We start from the raw sequence: 21,748 nt of genomic DNA, 5'->3' as shown, positions 1-21,748 counted from the left end.
AGAGATGATTGTGATAGACTGGCTTTCAACATATCCTCTAAATTTGTTGAGTGCCCATACTACTGCTAAGGCTTCTTTTTCTATGGTGGAACAGTTTCGTTCTGATGCGGCCAGCAAGCGGCTGGCATATTCTATTCATTTTTCTCCCCTTGTAGCAACACTGCTCCAATGGCTACATTGCTAGCATCTGTGCGAATGATAAAAGGCTTCGTTCCATCAGCTTGCTTAAGAATCGGCGGGCTAATTAATTTGGATTTCAGCTCTTGGAAAGCATTTTCTTGTTGTGCTTCCCACTTCCATAGTGCTTTCTTCTTTGTTAAATCCGGTAACGGTTTGGCTATTTGAGAAAAATTTGGAATATATCGAAGATACCAGGAACACGTTTGTACGAACGATTGCACTTGCTTAACAGTTTTCGGCGATGGCATTTCTGAAATAGCAGCAGTCTTGTGTGGATCAACAGCTATACCATGCTTAGTAATGTAATGGTCTAAATATTTCACTTTTTCACAACAGAAGTGGCACTTCTCACGGTTAGCATTGAGCTTGAATAACGATAGACGTTGGAAAACTTGTTCTAAGTCAGAAAGGTGCTTTTCGAAGCTAGATGACAGCACGATGATATCATCTAAATATGACAAAGCAAACACATTATTAAGTCCAGAACGGAACTTATCTATCAATCTAGAAAAAGTGGCAGGAGCGTTTCTCAAGCCGAAAGGCATTCGGGTAAATTTATATGTACCAAAAGGGCAAACAAAAGCAGTCTTATTTTGATCTTCTTCAGCTATTCTCACCTGATGATAACCGGATCTCAAGTCAATAGTTGACATATAAGGTGTCGGTTTTGCTTCACTCAACAAATCATCTATACGTGGCAAAGGATAAGTGTCTGGAACGGTTTGAGCATTTAGGTTACGATAATCAATGCATAACCGTACTTTTCCATCCGCCTTGGGAATCAGAACCACAGGAGAGGCATAGGGGCTTTCACATTCTTTTATCATACCTTCTTTTAGAAGGGAATCAAGTTCCTTTTTCAACAGTTCTTTCTTACTTGGGCTCATCCGATATGGAGGGACTGAAACAGGGGGGCTATATCTTGTGTTAATATGATGTTCAATGAATGGAGTGGCTTCTCCCCCTACTTTGAAGACCGTGTGATAATTGTTAAGCAATGCATCAGTTGCAAGCCGTTGGGCTGTAGTTAATTGCTGTCCTTCATTTTCTCGTAGTCGGCAGTTGTTTACAACAACTGGGGTTTCTTCCGGTACTTGGGATTGATGAGGTTTCACGAAGCTATATTTTCTTCGAGGTTCATCAGAAAAGTTCCACTTATTTTCAGCAAGATTTAAAACAATTTTAGCTTTTTGAAGAAAGTCAATTCCTAACAGAGTCGATTATTTTTAGCATCAGGCTTTACAAGGAGCGGGGTTTTGAACTCTCTGCCTTCGAGAAGAATAATTTGTTCGGTGCGAAGTACCTCTTTTTCAGATACCAAACCGTCAGCGACACCAGACACCTGTAGTGTTGTCTTTTCAAATACTGCATCTTGTTTCTGCAGAATATGATAGAGGGATTCACTTGCGATTGAGTGACTAGAACCACTGTCGGCGAAAGCTGTACCGGAAACACCACCAATACCAATTCGAAATACAGCAGTCCGAGTGGAAGATAAACAGGATCGGATTTGGATAGTGCCAAAATTTGATGAATTTGAAGTCTTTGGGGGGTTACAGTCTGGACATTTAGACTTGATAAAACCAGTTTTTCTGCACCCATAGCATGTTAAAGGAGGTCGCTTTTTCTCTTTTTGTTGCTGACCACGATTTAAAAAGGTTTTATGAGTTCCCTGTACGTCACTTGTTCGATTTTCTACTTTGTGTTTGGATTGATTAGTCGATTTGTAAGAATAGTTTCGCCTGCCAGAAAGTGGAGTTTTGTAGTTCGTATTTTTAACACGTACAGCTTCATAATCATCCAATTTCTGTACTAATTCAGAAGAACTCTTTATTTTTCCCCAAGTATCAATAAAATGCTCCTTAACATAACTACTGACTCTTCTTTTCAGCTGATCCGTCAGGACCAAGTCTTTGAGTGATTCAAAGTCTGTAACATCGAGACTATGAAGCCACTCTTCGAGATAATTGTTTAATTCGTAAGCAAAACCTTTCCATAAGGATCCAGGGTGTTTTTGGTGTGTAGTAAGTTTAATTCGAAATGATTCAGCATTTAATTTGAATCTTTGTAACAGAATCTTCTTGATGTAAGAATAATCTTCTAATTTGTCTTTTGGTTCTCTTAAAATAATTTGCGAAATGTCTATAGGCAGAAGAGGTAGGAGATGAGTGATGTAATCTATTTGTTTTACATTAACTTTCTCACATTGTCTTTCAAAAATTTGCAGGTAGGTTGCAATGTCAGAAGTTCCTGTAAATTTAGGGATTAGGAGTTGAATATTTGTTTCAATAGCTGCATTTGAAGCAAAGGCGGCATATTTAGGATTTGAGCTAGCAGCTGCCAGGTTTAATTTTAAACGTTCCAGTTCTAATAAAAGTTCTTGTTCTTTTCTTTGACGTGTTTCTATATCGTTGCTTTCACGTTGTTTTTGTTGTCTAGTTTCGATTAAAGTTTCCAGAAGATTTCTGCTAAAAGCCTCATCATAAGTGTGTGGTGTTGCGCGGCCCCAACCTACACGCAACAATAATAGTGATTGCTATGAACTGGAAAGTACACAAAACTCTTAAGAAGCGTTTAACTCCCTTTCTATTCTACTTTAGAAGTTACAGATGCGTGCACTTGACGCTCACAAACTACGCCGACCTGGCGGTAAAATAAAAATAAGAAACTAAAAATGAATAATAACAAGTTACTACCTACGAGGCTCTCTAAACGTAACTAACCTAACCGCGTTCTAAGATACCGCTGATATTTCAGCAAACTTCTGAATATTAAGTTGAAAGATTCAACTATCTGCCGAGACAAGCACACAGGCCGAAACGCGCTGTTCTTAAATTTCTATCTAGCCACCTTCACGCTCGTGAAGCAAGAAAGCACACATTCGAACTCGTTTCCCTTCTATTTAACTCAAATTTACTTCCGCTGAAAATCTGAATACTTTGCGCGTTCTACTAAAATTTACATACTCTGGCATTGGCAATTCCAGGGGAAAGTAAGGCTTGACAGGAAAGATAGTTTAAACTTAAAATAAATGTTAGTTAAAATAAATATAAACCCTACATTTGCCGCTGCCAGAATTTGGTAAACTTGGAAGCAGGTCCTAGAAACGACCTGTTGAAAAGTTTCCATATTCTGAACTAAGAGCCTCGTTTACATAAAATAAACTGTTTTCTCACAAATTAGTTCCTGGACTTCAGCAATCAATCTGTTCTCTTCCTTCCAGCATCTGGAAGGAATAAGTATCAGTATCTTTCTAAATACATTATAATTTACACTTTCTTCACACTGAATAAAGTTTTTAAATTCGTTTTATTTTTCTTAATTACTGCTTAATTCACATTCATTCAAGTATTCAAACATGAATTTAATTTTACCCTGGCTCTCCACCATGTGTGGTGTCAAACGGGAATATTCGTGTTTTAGTATTGCAACATTTCCCCTAACAACAATGATTTGTTAAAATTCAACGACCAAATAGACACACCTTACTCGACATTCTAAAACTCGATGAGCTATTTTAACATTCTTAAAAATTCAAGTGTAGGTGGAGAACCGTACAAAACACATTCATTCTAACTTCCCCCTCATTCATCTTTAAACATGCAGGCTTTCGCTCTAAAGCATGACTTTATCTACAGTTTAAATACAAGAAAATTAATTTAATATGCGTATTAACATTTTAAAATAACAAATTACAGTTTAAGAAATAACGTTTGGTTAACAGAAAGCCGTTTGCTTTCGTTTAATACTCTTATGTAATATCAATAAATCAGATTTCAGTAAGGAATTTACATTTGCTTTAAGAAGCAGCTTATAATAAATAATCAGTTTAAAAAAACTTTAAACTGAGATTAAACGATAAGGTAAACGAAACTTATCTTTTCCGTTGAAATTGTCCAGTTGATGATTCGATGTGCTAGCAGCACGGTATGACAATTTTAATTCCAGAATTGGTTTCCAGAATTTTTGACCAGCAGTCCACACCTGAAAAGAAACTGAGCCGGTCTCCAGCAACTAAAAGTTAAATTCGGGAGTAAGGGCTTGTTAAAGCCAAACAGAAATTCTAAACATTTTGTTGCGCCATTTTGGATTCAAATTTAGTTGGGCGCCAATGTGATGTAGCCGTTCCTCAATAAACACTAATACCGGCTAGCTTTAAAAAGGATTTATTAACAGAGCACACAGGAACGGTTACAAACAAAAGAAATATACATAAAAATGAAACATATACCAAATGCAACATCAAACATTTGAATAACATAACATAGTAAACTATCATCATGGTGGCTGGAGGTCGACTGACGTTTTTTCATATCGCCACGAGGTCGCGTTTAAATAAAATAGTTCGGTTACAGTTCATGAGTTCATGGCGTTGAATAAAATAGTTCAATTACACTTAAATAGTTCTGTTACAGTTTTCAATTCTCTTTATGATTCTCCATTGTCTATATTTTCAAATGTGGGTGAAAAAGCTAAAATATTCCACATCATATCAAGATTTAAGCTTGTTTCTAAAGTTGGTCAAAAGATTGAAAATATTTATGCCAATTTTTTTTCCTTTGTATTTCTTCAAAGGCTAAGCTGAATACCGACATTAAATGTCGCGAGAAAATATATTTCAATAATTACTGTGATTCCTATACTATGATCATCATTTAGAAGCAGTTTGAATAACTGCATAAAACAATAAGTTGGTCTGCTTAAGATATGAGAAATTAAAAGATGTTTAATTTTGAAATAAAGGACATTAGGCATTTTTTCAGAACTAAAAAATGTACAAGGATAGCGAAGCTGATTAAAGGATTGTCCTCCCTCCTCCCCAAAAAAAAGGAACAAAAACGAACGATTAGAGACTTTGCATACTGCAAAAATCTTATTCTCTAAAAAGGATTGATGAAGTATGAAGAGATAAGTTTACTGTTATGCGTGAGAAGACAAATGTTATGTACGAGGGGAAATAAATTGTGTTACGGTGTGATAAAATGCTTTCCTTTGTTAAAAGAAAGACTACATTATTAATTATTTAAAGAACACTCATCTTTCTATTAGTTATAAAAATGATTAACACGACCTACCTGCACCTAGTAAAGAAAGAAGAATTCAGAAGAAATTTAATGTGAAACAACCACCAAATACAAAAAAGTAGTTTGTTTATACCCAGTACTCCAAGTATGAGATGACGCTAGCAGCGGATATTGATTTTAATAAAAAAAATTCAGGGTTGACAAACAGGACTATCTTTCGTTTTTAAGAAAAAGAAGTGACATTCGTCGCGACTTACGTTGAATGAAATTCTTTATCAGCAACAATATAGATCATGGAGAGACATTCGAGGTGAATTATTGGCCTAGCAACTGCATCAGAATGCACAGTTTGCAGTAAAATAATAGTTATAGTTCCCTCATTATAAGACACAACGTTTGTACTTTACTATGGGGAACCTCATTCGTGAAGTTAACATAATGCTGAAATCAACACAAAGTTCAAAAGTATTATGCATTCAAATGATAGAATACCTGTGAAGAACATTTATCAGGTAATGGAAGTAAATTATTCACCATAATACTGAATTCCTTCAGAAAACTGAAACGTGAAAAGCAAAGAAGAAAACAATCATTTAATAAAGGAGACCAAAACATTTTCTTAAAATTTCTTGTAGCTAAAACTTTCTTCTTAAATCTTATTTTCTTGGGAAGGAATTTGTAGAAATTTAAGAAAATGTCGATAAATACAACAAGATATACCTAGAGAAAATAACCATCATCTGATACGGGAAAAAACACGAAGCCAAGAAATTTAATTAATTTCATTTTATTGCTTCTCTTCTAAGACAGAAATTCTTTAGAAAGAAACTCAAGTTACTCTTCATCGAAGAAGAAATTTAATACTTCGATACTTTGTAGATGAAAAGCTTTTATCCAAAAAGACAGAAGTGATGAAAGAAAGATGGCTTTCCTTTACTTCATGTGGTCTTGAGGACAGCAAATTATGCATATAAATATCTTCACGATTGTTTATATTATGTGAATTTAATGAATACTTTCTTATTTGCAGGAACTACATGCAAAAATTTTAAGAATTATGTACTCCACCATAAATAATTTCACAATATATCATGGGCATTCAGTAGACTAACAACGGATATTTTCTTATTTATGAGAAGTAAATGCACGAAGTGTATAAGAATTATATACGCATACGCCATTTATCAGTGCAAGGAAATAAGTAGTATATATATATATATATATATAATATAGCTAAAGATCAATGCATATAAAATATTTTAGGTATGCGCAAAAACAACCACATAAATAAACGAATATATATACAATATTAGCCTTTGGGGGAAAACAACCGAAATCTTTTATAATACTTTAATTTTAATTATTTCGATCTACTAAGGTTATGCTTTCTGCTATTATAAGCTGGTAACTCAGAATTCAAAGATAAAAACTTGAATAACCAAAAGTAAATGGAAGCATAACAAAATGTGTTATCTGTTTTTCAAAAATTAGGTCAAAGAAAATTATTTTCTAAAGAAACTTTTTTTCTAATAATAATGCTGCAATTCTGAAATTATAGAATACACTGTCCGTAATGAATCAAAAATAATTATTTTAATAAATCCTTCTCTCACTAATATTAATTTTATTTGCTTTTTATCCAGGAGCTATTTCGTTGAATAGTAATTTCTAATTCTGAGGTAATTGCTAAGCACTGAACTGTCAATTTGGTTGCTTGAAACAGTGGATTAATTAAAATAAATTTCATCTTGATCAGTCACGTAATGAAATAAGCGTTAAAATTACTGTAAGAAAAGTCAATAAATTCTGTGCTGTCAATTAAGCAATAATGTGAATAAATTGTATGAATATTGTAATTAGTAACATCTAAGAACTTCGAGCATTAAAAGTATGCTAGCTGTGTTTGTTAAAAACTGAATTTCAAAAAGCGCTTCAAAATGTAAATTTTTAAATATGTCCCCAAGCTTGTCGTATTAGGAGACAAAAGAATGAGACAAGTACTTTGAGCTCCACAACGTAAGATAAGGGCTAATAAGGTTCCATTTTAAAAACTTTCAGCTATGTTAGTTTATAAAAATTGGAAGTATACAAGATTATTCAGAATAAGTGTTTAGATGCGCTATAACAGAATTTCAAGTATATTTTTTTTCTCGGATGGAAGCTACTAAGTAACGCAGTTTGGCTTCTTAATGAAATTTAATGAAAGCTATATAATCTTATTAAAATAAACTTTATATTTACAATCAAGGTAATGTTTTAAGTTTTTGTTTTTAAACTACGTGTTTGCTTGTCAAGTATTATCTCTAGAGTCCATTGATCATATTCATATATTTTTTAATATTTTATCAAATATATGAAAACTAAGAAAACTGAAAATGGTTGACGTATGAAAATGAATGGCAGGAAAGACCTAATTAAAAATGCGTCACTTTCTAAATTATCTTAGATAAAGCTAAAATTGTCTTTGCCTTTGGTGTAATAGTAAGGTAACGACTTAATGAGAAATATGACTATTTGTAATGGTAAGAGATTCGACTTATTACAAATGGTAAAACCGCTGAACGCTCATGGTTTTACCTGTGTTCAAATCGCCTCTAAAGAGCTGGTTGCAGGAAAATTTTCATACATTTTCCCAAATGCAACGAGAATGAAACAAGTTTTCCTTAAAATGTTCTCCATGAAAGTTTTATAAATATATTTCAATAGTTGCTATTAGATAGATAGTCACGCAAGCTATGCTATAAACCCAATAATCCACCCATCTGAGGCTATAGTTCTGAAGTCTTAACGGGCTAACTTTATGTTGCTTAATATAAATGGCAGTCAGTTTACCTTTGGAAATCATCTATGAAGGCGCTACTCCTTCTAAACAGTTGTAAGTTTCTAACTTCTGTACTTTTAAGTTACAGTTGAAGTTGGAGAATCTTAAGAACTGGTAAGCGAATAATCGCTTGAGATCGTGAGACAGAAAATGAAACTTGGAAAGGGTTAAATACCCTTTATTATTCCAAATTAAATTCACAGAACTCCTTCTTGGAGTTTTACAATAAAGCCTATAATCGGGCTTGAACTCGGGAATTAAGAAAATAAGCTTAATTAATCTTAATTAAAAAGATATATCCGAAGCTATCAAGATTATAACAGAGTTGGCCCCTTAACACTAAATAACGGCGAAGCTATCAAGAACCTAAAGAGCGAGAGTAGCCTAAAAAGGCGGACGCGTGCTAGTCAGAATCACTGGTTCTCTCTCACGAAGTCAGTAGAACTTCACAGTTAAATTCTTCTCCTCATCTGCATTCAAATGCAATTCTAAAAATACGTTCTGGCCGGAAGTTGTAAGCTTGAAATTAAGAAAAGATAGTGCAGTAACTTTAACTCAAAATTAACTGTTAGATAAATTAACATAATCCGTACACAGTTTTAGTCTAGTTTAGTTTGATTACAGCAAAGCACATGGGGGATATCTGCTTAAGACAAAGGGATGGCTTTATGGAAGACTTCTGAGGGAAACTTTGGCTCATATTCACGTTACATATGAGGAAAACTGAAAACGCCAATGCAGACAGCCAATTCGCCTGGAGTCGAACCTAGGTCGAATTACCAGTGTTTCGCGACTTGACCTCTCGGAGATGGTAAACCTTTTCAATCAGATAGCTCTAGCATGCTTTGTCAAATTTAAAATAACCAGTCAGTTCCCTTGATTTATTTATGACAATAAACAACTTTGACGCATGATTAGTTTGATCAACAAAATCTTTTCCTGAAATCTTATGGTGCATTAAAGGTATTAAACCATAACGAATAAAATAAAATACGAAAAAAATCCTATACTTACTTTCGTTTGTGCAAAGTACTTCTTTTGCAATTATGAGATTATGTTTCGAAATTAAAGGCATAAACTACTGAATCCACATGCTATCTTGTGTGTTGCTTTATATATAATATTTTACAATATTTTAATAATTCTTCTACTTTCGAAAATCATTTTAGAATGTGAGACTGTTAAGTAGCAAACAAATCTTCTCCGATTTCTAAAATGTAAAATAAGAATAAACTATTTCAAATATGTCTTCATCTTGAGTAAAATATATTTTTCTTCTGTATTGTAGTTTCATTCATCATAGGTGTAATTGGTAACCTCGAAGTCAAAACAGCTAAATAGCAATAAATTCCTTTCGTATTTTGATTTTCATAACAGAAAGAGCTGCTTTCTTAAGTCGCTAAACTGGCTACAATCCACAGTTGTGATGTATGATACCTTTGGTTACTGCGGGGAGTACAATGTGTTCATAAAAGAAATCTGATTGTATGTTATACAGATTACAATGACTTTAAAGAAAAATTGTGCTCTTGCGAATAAATTCATTCTAAACAGCAAATCAAATACTCAGAAAATATTAACTTTGTAAAATATGCAGGTAATGCTTTTTTTCCAGTTTAACAATCCAGTTTAAAAGTTTGACAGCTAAAATATTAACCTAATACCAGCAGCAAAGTTTAAGTCTAAAAGATTTCCATCGGGTTCATGTGTAACTTAATTACTGCAGTCGTGTATAGTAGAAACGGATTTAAGTTGAAATGGAAACAATGCGTTGACCAAAACTTCCGCAATAAGTAATTATTTTGTAGAACACTTTATTCACGAAATACTTTCGAAGTTCATGTTAAAAACAATTTGCAACTTAGAAATTACAGATATGAAGCAAGTACAAAGTTTGTTTAATGCATGTCCAAATACAGAAGCATAAAATACAGATAAAATATCAACCGCTGCTTTTGGATGATGACATGTCTTCACAAGCTCAATTTTAAAATTAAAATGGAATTCAAACTATCATGAAAGAAATGCATCTCAAAAACATCCTTTCAGAATTTACATAGCTTATGAATGCGATCATCGATTTCATGTCTTCTTTCTCTGAAAAATGTAACGCAACATGGGTAAACAAAGCTTCCTTTCTGCTTCCTGTTTGAAGAGACTGTTATTCCCGTCTCTAAAATGCGTTAGCTGCACACCTTTCATGTCATTCATTTACATAATGAGATTACCTTTAGAGAAACAGCCTCCAGAAAAGCACTGTATTAATTTTGCATCGATTTCTAGCTCTTTAAAGGCATTTTCCCAAACTTCTCATACTGCGTTTGATTGCATCAAAGACCTGGGAATAAGAAATCACATATCTTTGTTTCGTAAAATTTGGATTTATTATTAGAATTATGTTAGAATTATTTACTTCAGTCCTTTCTTCATTTGACTATTATTAGGGTATTAAACATACAGAAAATTTTCTTCTATTTTTAGAATCCGTTTCGCTTGAGTTAATGCTATTAATATGGGGTAATGCAAATGCATTATTACCCAGTACGTAATAACGTTTACAGACGTTATTTATTTATTTGTTGCAATTAAAGTTAAATCTTTTTCATTAGCACTATAAACTCAAGCTCATATATATATATATATATATATATATATATATATATATATATATATGTGTGTGTGTGTGTGTGTGTGTGTGTGTGTGTTTATAATTGAATAAATTTAAAACTCTAAAGAAGTGGTAAATTCCACACATAATTGTATTCCTTGGTAATGCACATCATCGCTATGGATGCGGTATGCACCCCGCAATTTTATACAGTTTACGTTTCTTTAACAATGGACGAAAACGGAAAAATAAACTCTGCATGGATAGCGGCAAGGCGATGCTGCGGAACAAAGGCAGAAGAGAAAAGAGACGAGAGGGGGAGTTGCGACTTAATTACCTTTTATACCGAATTCCATTTCAGATCACATGACAGATTAATATTCAGATGTTGGTTTCAGATTTCATCGATAAGTGCGCAATGGGGATTAGATGACGTTTCGTTTTCGTTCAGTCAGAAAAATTATTGTTCTGTTATTTTTAGAATGAATTAAAGAGCCATTATTAATTTATTATTTGAAAGATAGATATTTTATATTTTGCATGTATGTATATGTATAAATAAATAAATTTAAAACTCTTAAATAAATTACGATATATATATATATATATATAAGAGTTTTAATTATGCAAACTAATCTAATAAATTCCGTTTAGCAAAGTTCACTTCACATTTCTAGAGAAATAGATCACTGGATAAAATCAATTTTTCATAGGTTTTAACCGAGCGGAATTAATATTTTGTAGGATTAGCATCCTATGATATGAATGTTTTTTAGGTATTAATGCCTACTGTGATTATAGTTTCAATAGACTACCTGTAGGGATTATTTAATCCTTATATGACGGAAACGTCACAGCTTCTCTTATCAGATAAGACATTTTAAAGAGATTTCTGATGGGGAAGATTTTTGGTCTTGAGTAGGAACTCATAATAAATACGTCAGCGTAAAACGGAGACGGATTACTTTGGCAGCAAATTTGATGCTAACCTTTTATTTTTTTTCTAGTTACAATGAATCTTATGTAATTAATTTTCGTACAATTACTGCTGCTTTTGTTTCGCTTCTTAATTGCCATCCTTTAAAGATCTGAAATTCTCTTATCATTTTCAGTGTATATCATTTCCATATGTAATTTATAAACAAGATTTTGAGCTTAGTATGTAATCAATTTGTAGATACTATATGCTTTATATGAATTCTTCACTATTTTCCCGCATTCCCCCAAAACGTTTTTTATATGAAGTATTTTGATTATCTTGCTGACAAAGTTAGGAAACTAGAAAATTTTATTAATGAAAAGTACCCATTTCTGATGACTGTATGTCAAAACTTTGAGAACTGTAGAGTTTCATAATTGTTCATTAGATTTTGTTTCAAGGTTTTCTAGTTTCTAGAAGTGGCAGTTTCAAAAATATACATTGTTTCACTTAAAAATAATTATTGAAAGCATTTACAACAATACAGATATTTTTCTATGAGTGGATAAAACCGCTTAACATTAATAATGACCTCGGTCCCGAATTATGACGGACTTGCTTGACTGCATGGATGGTTTAGCGGTTTGATTTCACTTAAGAGTAAGGCTTCTAACTTAGTCAAATTAATCTTTAGTCATAAAATCCCATCGGTGCTGGGCTGTACAACAACAAACGAAATTCAATCGTATTCTCTATAAGTCCCATAGAAAGTTTATAAAGATATAAAATACCACAAATTTAATTAATTTAATATATTAAAAATTCAGGAAAATTAGAGTATAGTAAACGAGTAAGAAAAAAGGTTAAAAGCAAAGTAACCGAAAATCGAGTAATCAGGTAAAGGAATTATTCCTCTATGTCTATTTTATATATTATTGTGGTGGTGGTTTAACGGTATTAGCTTTATGAAAAGCGAATACAAGCCAGTCTCTTTTGGAAAGGACTCCACAAAGACATCTTTCCACTTAGGAAGGTAGTCTTCCACATATTTGATTAAATAAGCAATAGGCATATTTAACTGAATGTAAAAAAGCTAGAAAGCAGATATAAGTGGGGAAATAGATTTTGAGCTGGAAAATATCATTCAATGCCACAAAAAGGATTTAAAAAATTGAAAAAGTTTTAAGAATTCATAAAAGATAATCGTTCAGCAAATTGCTTTCTATATAAAAATGTTTATTTACAGCAGAAAAAAAATATGAGATATTTTTGAATCTGAAGAAGCTTTATCGTTCGTTATCTCTGTAAAACGTTTGTATCTGAAAAACATAAATTCCTTACATGCGCATTGCAGTGCTTTGATTTTGAGGTCTTTCTGAGTATATTCGAACATAAGGGTAAAAGTATATAGCTGAGATTTACCTAATATTCTACGATTTCACGGAGTTGTAAGACGGCATGTCTAAGCGGGATTAACGTATCTTATTTCAGTTAAAAATTGGTATAAACATGTAAGCTTGTCTTGAAGTTAAGAAATTCTTTTGGAAAAGGAAAAACAATCGGCTCCTTGGCTAATTGACTTTATATATTTGTTATTGCGTTGAACGAACTCTTGCACAAAAGGAAGACCTTAAATAAATATTCTTTCAAGGAGTAATAGATTTCTAATAATAATAGGGTCCAAGAAGTACTTTTTAAAGCTAAAGTATTTATTTTATGTATTAAGACAGTAAGAAGAATCGAAAATAATGAATAACCTCAATTTCATTATGCACTGTCTTCAGCTACATCTGTTATATCAATTTCGTATTTTATATTGATTGAGATAATAAACGTCATAAGTTGAAATATTTTAAATTACAATTAATATTTAATATTTTTACTGCTTTTCTTTATTTAATACTTTTACAGAAAATTGCTTGAATTGATGTTCTCATGCTGAATGACTTCGGCATTTCGATGAAAGTACTGTCTTACATCGATATCAAATGAGTTGAAGTCTCTAGTCAAAGTAAAGAGCGACAAGGGTACTCGAAGAGCCCTTTTCTCATTCCAGAAAGTGGTCAACCTTTTATTGACTTGTTGAAAGCTTTTCTGTGTTCGATTGATGATGTACTTCGTTGCGTTCTCTCCTTTTCTTCCTTTTGAGTAAGTACCTTGAACTGAAAAGTTTTCTTACAAAGCTGCAAAATTTGTCAATAGTTGTATACAGACTCAAATATTTTTAATTGCAACTCTGATTAAAAGTTGCTTTTTTTTCTGTCTGTTAAAATCTCAAAGATATTTAGTTTGAAACCAAAATATGTTATAAATTGTGAACTGCAGAATAAATGCAGTTATTATACTATTTAAATTTATTAATATTTCTCCAAAATTGTTTTCCCTTTTGCTATCGTTCTAATGTTTTTTTGCTTGTCCAAAAGCTTTTCTATCGCCAATTTTTTTTCTCCTTAACGGGGAGGGATGTGTAAAATAAAAACTATATAACTTTAAATTATACTTTAAATTAACAATAGCTCTTTAACTCCAATTTTTAGTTTGCGGATTTAACCTCTCTATTCTAAAAATAGAAATAACTTTTTAAAACTGAGTCATATCTGAAAACTAATTCTGTATTATGCTATCTTAACCTTCTGTACTGCATATAGTTCTAAGCCAATGGGACTGAAGCAAATTTTTACTATAAATACCACTGCTGCGCAGTATCTTTCTTTTTAAATTTTTTTAACTCACTTTGCTTTTTTGTTCGGCCACATGGTGCTGTCATTTCCTTTCCATGAAACAAAGGATTATCCATTGGCTTCAAATGAGCTACGCTTATAAAACTGTGGGGATGCATATTGCACCCATCCTGATATGCTTGTCAGGCAATCGTTTCAGATTGCTTTAAGAAGAAATAAAAATTATATACAGATCTTCGACCACGTTTTCTCCAAATTGTTACAACGCCACTTCTAGCCATCTTCTAAACCTCAAGATATCTGCACGGCTGTATCATTCTGTGCACGCGGTTGGAGGTCATCTATAGCACCGAATCGTTATAACGTAGTTATAACTTAAGGATGAATTTATTTATCGCCGAGTCTCAATTGGAAAGTTTATTCAACCCTCTATTACCGTTTAAATAGTGGAAAATTCACCTGAATTTAATTTTTAATCCATTGCCTGCCTAATGTTCCAGCCAGCTCTTCAAATCGTCGCTTGTGTAGCAAATTCAAAGTAATGTATAATAAAACATTAATGTGCTAGAGTCATCAAAATGATTTAATAAGTGTCTTTGGAGACGGTAGTGTTTACAACAAAGCAATTTAACTAGTTCAAAAGATGCAATGCTTTGGATGTCATCGATCTGCGTGTTAACCTATAATAGCCTCGGCTTTCAGTCGTTTTTCACTGGCGCAAGATTGGAAATTAAACTTCATTTGTTTGGTTGAGAGATTATTTTCATTTCTGATTTTCGTAATCGGATTTACATTTCTAACTGATGATGTTTCATCGTTGTATCAGATTTTAAAAACATCTCACTATATTATGAAAATCATATTAACTGAAATTTTATAGTATTAGTAAATTACTTTTAGATATTAACGTAAACAAAAATTACATATTTTAAGATTTTTTATTTTATCGCATTTAATCTGTAAAACAATCTTAACATTATTACTATAGTTTTGAACAATTGTTTAAAGTTTTGAATTAATATTAAGAATTTTGGAATTATTTTGGGAAAGCTATTATTTAAAATCGAGTCATATCTGAAAACTATTTCCGCATTAGGTCATCTTAACCTTCTGTACTGCGTACAGCTCTAAGCCAATCGGAATGAAGAAAATTTTTACTGGAAATACCACTGCTACACAGTATCTTTCCTTTTTTATTTTTTTAAAACTCGCTTACCCACTTTGTTTTCCCTCTGCCAATATGGTGCTGACGCTTGCTTTCTCTGAAACAAAGAATTATCCATCGTATTAAATTGCGCTAAGTTATAAAATTGTGGAGTGCATATTGCACCCATCCTGATATGTTAATCAAATTATCGTTTCAGATTTGCTTTAAGAAGAAATAAAAATTATGTTCGAATTTTTGGCCTCGTCTTTCTCCAAACTGTTACAACGCCTCCATGTCCTAATCCTCAAGACAGTTACATGGTCACAAGTTATCTACGTCATTCTGTACGCATAGTTGGGAATCAACAAGTCATCAGTACTATCGAATCATTACACACACACTTATATATGTGATGAAACTGCGGTTCGATGACACGACATGAATGATTCGGTTGTGAATGCGGCACAAACTTGCATTAAAATCTTCGGTGAAACAGGACTTTTCCCATGATTCAGTGTGAACATAGCTTAATAAACCGGTATAGATTTCTTCATAATTAGAGCTAATTAGCCGAAGAATGTAATGACAGAACAATTTTGGAAGCACTGAAATAAGAACACTGAGATACAAATGCGTAGTAATACTGATGGCGTAGATAATTGATGCTTAGAGCGTCCATCCATTTTAAAGAGGAAGCAGTCGAGCCGGATTAAATACCTTTTTTTATTTAAGTTCACATTTTGTGGCCACAATTACTTGGCACTCTACTCGTGCATATTAAAGAACATTTACAAATTTTGATATTATCGCCATAAAAGTGAATATAGCAGCTCATGCATGATTGCAGAAAAGAATCTGGCGAAGAGGAAAGCACAAGCAAAAGTGACGCATCAGTTCATAGAAAGGAGGGAGGAGTCAAAAGTTTTAGTTTTTAGTTTTGGTTTACAATTTGATGATAGGTCAAGAGGCATCTGCATTAAGGGTTACGTAAGGTCGCATGATTAATTTGAATGACGCAGTTTAGACTTACAGCGCTATTTTCAGGACAGAGAGATGAAGTCCACAAATTAAATAAAACTGAAAGAGGTTGTAGACAATTAAATTTAGAAGTTTGCTTTCATTTTCTTATCTTACACATACATACGTATATAAGAATAATGCAAAATAAAAATTTAAATAAATTATAATAATTCACTTACAGTCTATCCCATACTGAATTCGGAACAAATCATATGAAAAAAAAAAAGAAAAAGGAAAAAATCAGAAGCACAGTGGCAAACTGCATGAAAGGCTAAAAAATGCCAGAACCAAAAAGAAAAAAGAAAATTTACATATTATAAATATATAAATATAGCGAATACAAAAAAATGTGTGGATAAAATTAACACTGTATTGAGAATTCTAAAGATGTGATTTTGCTGTTGAATTTTATATAGCGTAAATACGAAAGAAAGCGATAATCAATAAATAAAGCTAAAATGACAAATTAAAAAGTTGGTCATTTTATTAATAAAAATGAACGCTTATATCAAAAACGGAGAAAACATTGAAAGAGAAATGTATGGTAACACGTAACACGCTATTGGGAACTCTGAAGATAACTGCTTTGAAACTTTTGTGAGTATTCAACCACTGTTCTTGAATCCGAAGACATATATATTCCGATACGATATTTTCAAACCAAAGCATGATAACGGATATGTACATGAACACGTATAGTTATCATTGTCTATTGCATGGGATAGACTAGAATTACAAAAAAAATAATAGTGTTTATAATAATAAATAAGCCGTAAAGTTTATACACAAATTAGGTGTTATTTGAAAAAAAAAAAAAAAAAAAAGTCTGAAAGGTTTCAGATTTTAAATTACGTCCAAAGGGGCGTTTTTTAAACATTTTGTATGTTACCTTTATTTATCAAATGTCATGTTCTTGGCACTTAAACCATAAAATTGATTTGAACAGCAATATCTCAAAATAATTTTAAATTGAGCATATCTTTAGAATTTCCAATGCACAGTCTCACGCACTGGAGATAAAATTGTTTTTTCTGTGCAAGGTTGCCATTGTTCGCTTTGAAATCCTTGAATTTGTTAATCAAAAATTCGTTAAATTTCAAATTTTGGCTTCCAGATGCCCATATTCGCAGTAAGATTACATCGTTCAAAATTTGATGGCTGTAGGTATCGTTGTTTCATCACTATGTCAGAAACATACATACATTTATGCAGATTCTTCATTATTTAATTTCTTCAAGTAATGCAGGGTGATAATATTTGGTGTCAACAGTTTGAAAAGTGAAAAAGATATTCAGAGTGATTCGACGCAAAATCTCAAAACGAAAACAATAGTCCCTCATAGAAAAGGCCCTTTGGACTAACAAGCTCGTTTACAGTTCGCTGCGAATCGGAATTGGCAGGAGGTCATATGCTAGCGACAAAAATTTTTTTCTTATTTCAGCTATTGTTTAAAAATCCATATTTACAGTTATATACCCTGTCTCTTGTTCCAGTGGAATTCTTATGTAAAGCTGGAAATGAAATAACACAAGGGCTCTCAAAGCATTTTGTCGCATGCACCTTTTCACCATTGTTAGAAGATCATTGCCCCCTTCTTTTCAGAACTAAAAAATAAATATGTATTATATTTATCTATTTATATTTTTAATGTGGTTTGTAAATGAAAAAAGAAAAGTATAGAAAATATGATAAATACCAAAATTTGAATAAAAGTAGTTTTTTATATTCATAAACCAAAAATAAAAAATTAACAGCTAAACAAAAGGCTTAACGCATTTCCCCATAACATTCAAAAATTCCCCCCCCCCGGGGAGAATTCTTCCCTGGTCGAGGACCGCTGGAATAATAGAATTTTCTCATTATATGCAGTTACTTATTTGTATGCCGAATTCACATTTATGCTTTTTAAGTTAAGTTGCGTAATCATGATTCTGTTGCTCATGTTAATCAATTGATTGGTAAGAATTAGCACGCTGACATTAAACTTCAATTTAACCACCCCTTACCTAGAAATTTCACGACCTATAAAGCATGAAATACTACTCTGTGGTAAGACAGCGGAATTAAACATCTTTATGCAAAATTATACGCTTGGGAATTTCTGGCTTTGGTACTCAGGATGTGAGTCATCATCAATCTAAGTTTCGATGTACGGCTCATCGAGCGAAGGAATAAAGCTCGGTTTCATTGCAAATGTAGTTAACGGGAGTGTCTGCGAGTGCACGTAAGCTACTTCAAGCTGCAAGGAACTCGTAGGTTATAGTAGAAAATATTTCTGTTTTATTTACTTGAAATTTGTTAGTACCACGTTATATGATGGATGGTGGCATCATTTGAGAAGTTCAGGAAACTTTAGATCTGGATAACAATATCACTGTATTTGCCTGAGAAAGGCAACTGACGAAACTTCATATCGAAACTATTCTTTGAAAGTATTTATTATTCGTTCTTAACGTTTCAGACTGACACTAGAAAAACAGAATGCTCAGACAAGTAGAATGAATAACGTATACACTAAAAATTTTGAATTGTTACATTCTGGATGGTAATATATATAATGCAAATGAACCGATTCAAATCTGATGTTGCTGGAAAAAATTTCTGGAGCTTCTAAAAGTTAAAAATAATTAAGTTATTAAATACTTCAACATTAATTTACTGAATTTTGAATGACATAAGGCAAGAAGTTTTGAGGTACATTCTAAGGTAGACTTATTATGCTTCGATAGTTGTGATAACTGTATGAACCTTATTTTGATTAGATGACAGGAAAGCGTAACTATCACCACTGATGTAACTACCTCATTTACATATAGAGCAGAACTGCAGTCTTTCAAGAAATAGAAACTGTTTTGAATAACTAGTGATGTCAAATAGAAGAGAAACATGCCTCACTTTAAGATTAGGAATTAGACAAAAAAAGCAATCTTATTTGTTTAGTTAGATTCCTTTTAATCTTTGAGTTAGAGTAAATTTTTGAATAAAATTTTATTCATTTCGAGAGCTCTCACATACAGGTTTCTCTTCTTCAAGAGTAAAAATTGTATTTTATTCAGTTTCGAAATAAATTTATTTAAGACATTGCTGTCTTCCTACAATTACAGCTGCAGTAGTTTCAGCAGTGATAATAATTGCAAATAAATTTCGAGATAGTAAATTTCTTCTTTTATTTTATATCGTAAAGGTGAATATACCTTTCGTAACAATTACCAATCAATTTATATTTGACGTAACGTTGCAACTGTTTTGAAATTCGTATGAAGAAAACACGCATTAGTCATAACAAGTAAGTAATAACATGACATGTAAATTGTGGAAACATATAATTAGTGATTTTCCTGCATCTGAAACTCGCAAGAATGAAATCATCCATTTTTATTTTATCTATGATAATTTGTATGGAAATTTGGACTTCCTTAATGTATGCCTTTGCGGTGCAAGTGATATCACACCCAGCTGGTATTCAAAACGCCCACTATTCGAATCATGGTGAGGGCATCCCTGATGTTTTGCGTTTCCTGCTGAAAGACCTAATAAATTCTTCAACTTACTCCTGAATTAAAATGTAGTGAAGAAAATGAAAATAACAGCTTATTCCTATCTACAACTGGCTTACATATCGAAAATTAACAAACGGGCATTTTGGAAAATGAGTCTGTTAACTATAAGGCTTGAACCATGCAGCAAATGAGAGAGAAGCAAATTCTTCACAAAAATACTAAATAAGCTCCTATATTTTATTTCCCTGTTTGTCATTGTATGTAGTATCCAACTTTGTTATTGCATGCAGTGAAAAATATTCAGAATAACTGAAAGTATATCTTGCTGGATTTCCTTTCGATAGAAATCCTATTAGTTATTTATGGCAAACTCCGAAGAAATTTCATATGTATAAAATTATAAAAAGAAGTGCTTATTCCAATGTTCGAAGCAAGAAGGCATTTCTTATCTTTAACCATTAAATATTGTTTTCTTTATCGTTTTAAAACTAGTACATCTAAAGCATCAGAAGATAGTTACATCCACATTAAAACTGCTTTTAAGTTTTCATAAGCAATCAGCGTTTCATACTCTAAAGAGTAGGTACTGTCGATTTTACTTCACATACCAGGAGCTTTAATTTGTAAATTTAAGCAGCTTTTGTTAGTTTTGGTCTGATGTAACATAGAATGTCACTGATACGGTAGATCCTAGTACAGATTTGACTCGATAATCCTCAGTTTAGCTGTAGATAAAAGATTAATTCATAGTAGCAAAGTACTTCGTATGTCTAGAAAATGAATTTTAGATTTTGTTTTCGAAATTTATCTAACCTGAGAGTTTCATATACACGGTGAATTTTAGTATAAATTGAATTTTCTTTTTTTTTTTTTTTTTTTTTTTTTTTTTTTTTTTTTTTGTATAATAATTATGAAAAAAATTAAGTAAAGCTAGAATGAACCTAATTATATAGGACGTCTTGCTCTTATGATTCTCAAAAGTTAAACTTTGGTAGCTCAGTACGGAACGCTTTGCTTCTAATTAAACATTAAAAAGGAAAATTTACATATAAGCATGAATAGCTTCGTAGCATTAAATATTAACGGAAGAGACAATAGAGCTGCAAAGAATAGACAGTTTTTGTCAAGGGGTGGTAGTCGTTGGCTTGACGAGGTTGTTCATTGTTTTTCTCAAGTGAAAGCAATATAAGACAGCATCTTTCAATTAAAGCATCCTTCCCAAATCTGAAAGTCCCCTACAAAGCTATCTATTCCCTTGGAAGCCTCGCTTCCTTTACTATAATCAAATAATTATACTAATCGAATCCGATAATAAATAAGATTGTAGACGGAAAAAAAAGCTATGTAATATTTTTCTGTTTATAATATCATTTGTCTACATGTCAAAACAGATGAAATAATAAATTAAATGTTTGCACCTGAAAAGAATGAGGATCGTTTTAGGAGGCTGTTCTTACTTTGAATACAATTGATGAAGTTTTTAAAGAGAGCAATAATTTTACTAACAAGTAAAGCAGTTGGAATGAAAAATTACTACGTCCATGTTACTTTTTTTTCTTTCTTGTAGCCTTCAGTAGTTATTCACTTAATAAACTCCTTAAATTCATGAATTTTTCCAATTAAAAGCTGCTAAGGAATTAATATTTTTCTTTAACACGTATCATTTATCAAAAAATGTTTGAATAATAATATATTTATTTTTAAGTAATGAACATTATTTTTGATTTCAAAGCAGAATTCCGTGTTCGGTGAATTAACTCTTACAAAGAATGTTTATGATTCTCTGAACAAATAATTTCATTATAATATGCAATAAATTACTCAAGAGAAGTGTTTCGGAGTTGTCTT

The sequence above is a fragment of the Stegodyphus dumicola genome, chromosome X2 (genome assembly GCF_044657685.1).
Source record: "Stegodyphus dumicola isolate Sdum_Otavi_A_Nest chromosome X2, ASM4465768v1".
In the NCBI taxonomy this organism is placed as follows: Eukaryota; Metazoa; Arthropoda; class Arachnida; order Araneae; family Eresidae; genus Stegodyphus; species Stegodyphus dumicola.
The sequence above is the reverse complement of the archived record's forward strand: the minus strand, read 5'-3'. Positions refer to the sequence as shown.